At 38.9% G+C, this 4802-nt stretch overlaps 1 long non-coding RNA gene across 1 annotated transcript; it reads left to right on the forward strand.

The window, feature by feature from the left end:
* Nucleotides 1–942: 942 nt before the first annotated feature.
* Nucleotides 943–4499, forward strand: LOC122557506 (uncharacterized). The gene is made up of 3 exons (XR_006313858.2): nucleotides 943–1064; nucleotides 1650–1835; nucleotides 2971–4499. It is a non-coding gene; the product is annotated as an uncharacterized LOC122557506 (long non-coding RNA).
* The last annotated feature ends 303 nt before the right edge of the window (nucleotides 4500–4802 follow it).

The raw sequence follows: 4802 nt of genomic DNA on the forward strand, positions 1-4802 counted from the left end.
TGATAGCTGAGCAAAGGATATGCAAATTTAGGGAAGAGGGGGAGAAATTGGATTGAACAATACCTAAATTTGGGTATACCTCCTTGAACTTTAACAACACTCAGCACATTTTCTACACAAATATTTTTTCAAAAGAATTCAAATAATTGTGGCCGGCACGGTGGCACAGTGGTTAGCACTGGTGCCTCACAGTGCTAGAGATCTGGGTTCAATTCCCACCTCAGGCGACTGACTGTGTGGAGTTTGCACATTCTCCCCATGTCTGTGTGGGTTTCCTCTGGGTGCTCCGGTTTCCTCCCACAATCCAAAAATGTGCAGGTTAGGTGAATTGGCCATGCTAAATTGACCGTAGTGTTAGGTGAAGGGGTAAACATAGGGGAACGGGTCTGGGTGGGTTGCGCTTTGGCGGGTCGGTGTGGACTTGTTGGGCCGAAGGGCCTGTTTCTACACTGTAAGTAATCTAATCTAATTGTAATTCCAGTTTGAACTTATTTCATCCATGTGAGATGTGAATCTTGTTGGTGAGGCCAGCAATTTTTGTCCATCCCTAACTGCCCTTGAGAAGGTGGGAATGAGCCTCCTACTTGAATCGTTGCAGTACACTTAGCAAAGGTACTCCCACAATGCTGTTAGCTGCAGAATTACAGGATTTTGACAAAGCAATGATAGAGGAATGACAATACAGTTCCAAGTCTTGAAGGGGAACTTGCGGATGGTGGTGTTCTCAGTGAAGATATAAAACAGGTTGGACTTAGAGCTTGAAACTCCTATATATTGGTATAGGTTGAAAAGAAAACACTTCAGCCTCTGGTTTCACAATAGACTGTGTCATCTTGTCACTTCTCATACAGATATTTCCTGCAAACAAAACCTCAGAGTTATCTTCCTCATTTTGAGTTTCCTGCTGGGGATTTAAGGGTTCGATATGACAACCTTCTGTATTTCAGAGAACCACGCATATTGAAGAAGTTGAAAAACATTTGCTTCATTACCAGATGGTAGTCCGCCTGCCTTCATTTATCCACAGACTGAACACCACAGCTGAAGCAGACTCCATTCTTCTGGTAGGTTTGACTGTTACATATAGCTATGCAGGTATGAAATTAATGGTTATCATCAAAAATAATACTTTGTAATTATTTGGAAACTCTAATATTCAGACAATTGATTTTAAAATTTCCTTAATCAAAGTTAATTTAAATAATTTTTCATCAATTTAATTCTCATTAATTTGATGGGTATCTGTGCAGGTTTATGGAACATGCTACTTTCCTACGCAAGTGTCTACATCAGAAATCCCCAGACTAGCTCCAAAATAATGTTTTAATAATTGTGCAACGTGCTTTGGCTCAACTTATAAAGAAGGATTTTATGAAACTTAAATAAGGTGGAAATGTACAGACCTGGTTAAAGTCATTTTTAAGAAAGGCTTTATGTCCCTTAGAGAAATTTGGTTGAATCCCCTACATAAAGGAGGCAAGAGGAAGAAGATGACAATAAAGTGGAAGTTAGCCTAGAGTTGGCAATTCCGTGTTGGTATAAATAACATGGGTAAAAATGGTTACACAGCTTCATAGTTGTTTTTACATTATTTGTCATATTTTAATGAGCTTAAGTAAAGGAACAAATAAACTATTTTTTCTTCATAGAATGATACAAAATACATATTTGAAAACTACAGAGGAACGGATACTTCATTCCCTTTGTTTCTTCAGAAGACAAAAGAGAAATGTGACTTCCATATTTCTGAAGCTCGACAAGAGAGAAAAACATTTGTGCTCTCCTCATGACCCATTCAGCAAAGACACCACGCACTATAGTACTGCACCCTAAAAGTAAGGTCTATATTCAATCCATAAAGATACAACTGGGGCAATAGTTAGTTTAATATTGTTGATCCCAGTAGCCCTGGGTTAGGAGTGGGAAGTATTGACCAGGGGTCATGATTGCCTGCTGAATGTAAATTTATAAACATAATGAGAATCAAAGGAATACTTTGATAGCCTTTACCCAAGGCTGAAATCTGGATAAAGGTGGCTCTAGGTGAGTACCAAAGAGCTGTTCTTGACCACAGAACTACACTCTAGGGGGAACTAATACTTTTTGAGAAACAAACTGAAATTGATGAAGAAACTCAACAGGTCTGGCAGCATCTATGTAGAGAAAACAGAGTTAGCACTGAGTCCAGTGACCCTTGTCACTTGGAAACTCGAAACATTAACTCTGTTTTCTCTATAAACATGCTGCCAGACCTGCTGAGTGTCTTCAGCAATTTCTGTTTTGGTTTCAGATCTCCAGCAGCTACAGTTCTCTGCTTTATTTTAAATACATTTTAGTTTCATTACAGTTCTTCAGGCACATATGAGCCACAGGAGTGTCGTATACCCAGGAAGTAACATGCAAACGTCAATATAAGTGATGGCCCACAGCTCTTAACACAACATGCAGTCTCACAGGAAGTAACATTATGTTCACTCTATAAAAACCTTATTGTAAGATGACTCCATTTTTCTCAAATACATAGTGTTGCATGTACCTAACATGCTTCCAGTTATTTTTCTTCATTTATGATCTATATCTGTGTCCAGAATAATCAGTGGCATTTATTTTGCTATCCTCACTGATTACAAAATACCATCATCCAGCCTTCATATTTGCACTTGAACACAACTGCTGCCCAAACATTGCTTACAGGTGATGTACTAGGCCACAACAAATATCACTATTTTCTCTCTCATAGTTGAGTTGTTAAAATATGGTTTTACATCTATGATAAAACCAAAAGGATTAAAACAAGTCCATAACTTCTATTCTTTAACAATGCATCAGAGTGATTGGAAAATTTGGAATGTTATGCAATTCATGGCTTGGTCATTTTTGTATTTAGCTTGTATCAATTTTTTTCTAAAGTTAAGCACAATAATAATTTGAAATCCATGTTCCAGTATTTATTCTTTACTGTTATTTCAGATACCAAGAAACCCAAGATAAATTCAAGATAACCCAAGATAAAATAACTTTCCATCCATGAGTCAAGTGATCACAGCTTCTGCACTGAGTGTATTTGACAAGCTGAATTCAGACACTCAATTTAAAACAGTGTCAGTTTGTCAAATACCCCAAGTGCAGAGCTGAAACACAGCTGAACATTGTCCAGTGCTGGGCGAGGCTGACAAGCATACAACTGGCAAGACTCCAATATCTGCATATGTATGTGTACACGTGCTTACAAGACCCAGAGTGAATTAAGTGCACTTTGTGAACTGAATAGCTGTTGGAATGGTTATTATTAAGATGTTACAGAGCCTTTCTGTGCCCAACACAAAATGTTTATTTCAAAATGGATGTTACATTCTCGTTATATTAAACTAATGGGCAGCTTGTAAGATATCATGACATCACTAACCACATTTTCGGCACTGGCTTTAGCTCAGTAGTTACTTCAATTTCCTTGAAATCTGTCTGGTCGCATGTTCATGTCCAGTTAACTACAGGCGCTGCCCAGCACTTCATTCCTTCAGTAACTTTCTGGGGCACATGGTGGCTCAGTGGTTAGCATTGCTGCCTCACAGAACCAGGGATCCGGGTTCAATTCCCACCCCAGGCAACTGTCTGTGTGGAGTTTGCACATTCTCCCCATTTCTGCATGCGGTTTCCTCCCACAATCCAAAGATGTGCAGGTTAGGTAAATTGGTCATGCTAAATTGTCCATAGCGTTAGGTACACTAGTCAGGGGTAAATGTAGGGGAATAGGTCTGGGTGGGTTGCTCTTCGGAGGGTCGGTGTGGATTTGTTGGGCCAAACGGCCTGTTTCCATACTGTAGGAAATCTAATTTAATCAATATTAAGACTGTTAAAATAATAAGAATTTTTCTTAATGTAAATAAACAGTTGAATCTCTGGTGCTTATCCAGCACTTATTTTCCTACATGAACAGTAAAAATATTCAGAGTCTCTAGGCCCCATCCATTCTCAATGAGACAGGTTTCACCTTTCCACCTTTTCCATTTATCATCAATATCTGAACATTCTATCACTGCCTCTGCAGGAGGCAAATTCTGCACAATGAGATCATGCCTCTCCATCAACTAACATAAATGGACCAGGAAGACTAGCTGTTCTTCCTTGGAGAGGACATTTGATAATGTTCAACATAGGTCAATTGTCTAAATTTCTGTCCTCAATTAACATTGTTAATGTGGAAACCAGCAAGTTAATAAAACAGGTACTTATGAATTCACCTTAAGTCATCAACAAGAGACAAGTTACATTTTTTCCATTGTTGCATTCAACAGACCATTGAATAATTTGAAACTTTTGTCTTCATTACACCACCTGAAATTTAATTGCAAGTATGAGGGTTATCTTGATAAGATTAGGATCAGTTTAAAGAAAATTCTCTGATCGCTTGCAGAAAGAGACTGTCTTTCAAACCAAAAAAGAGAAAATGCTGGAAAATCTCAGCAGGTCTGGCAGCATCTGTAAGGAGAGAAAAGAGTTGACATTTCGAGTCTAACTGACCCTTTGTCAAAGCTTTGCATATTCTCCCCATGTCTGTGTGGGTTTCCTCTGAGTGCTCTAGCAAAGCTTTGACAAAGGGTCAGTTAGACTCGAAACGTCAGCTCTTTTCTCTCCTTACAGATGCTGCTAGACTTGCTGAGATTTTCCAGCATTTTCTCTTTTTTGGTTTCAGATTCCAGCATCCGCAGTAATTTGCTTTTATCCAGTGTCTTTCAAACCATTTCTCAGCACCTTCAGGACAGGCCGTGTGCATTTACGGCAAGAGCCTTTGTTTCATCAGT

Source organism: Chiloscyllium plagiosum, unplaced genomic scaffold (genome assembly GCF_037043375.1).
Source record: "Chiloscyllium plagiosum isolate Xiang-an unplaced genomic scaffold, Cpla_swu_hap1 HiC_scaffold_11, whole genome shotgun sequence".
Classification (NCBI taxonomy): Eukaryota; Metazoa; Chordata; class Chondrichthyes; order Orectolobiformes; family Hemiscylliidae; genus Chiloscyllium; species Chiloscyllium plagiosum.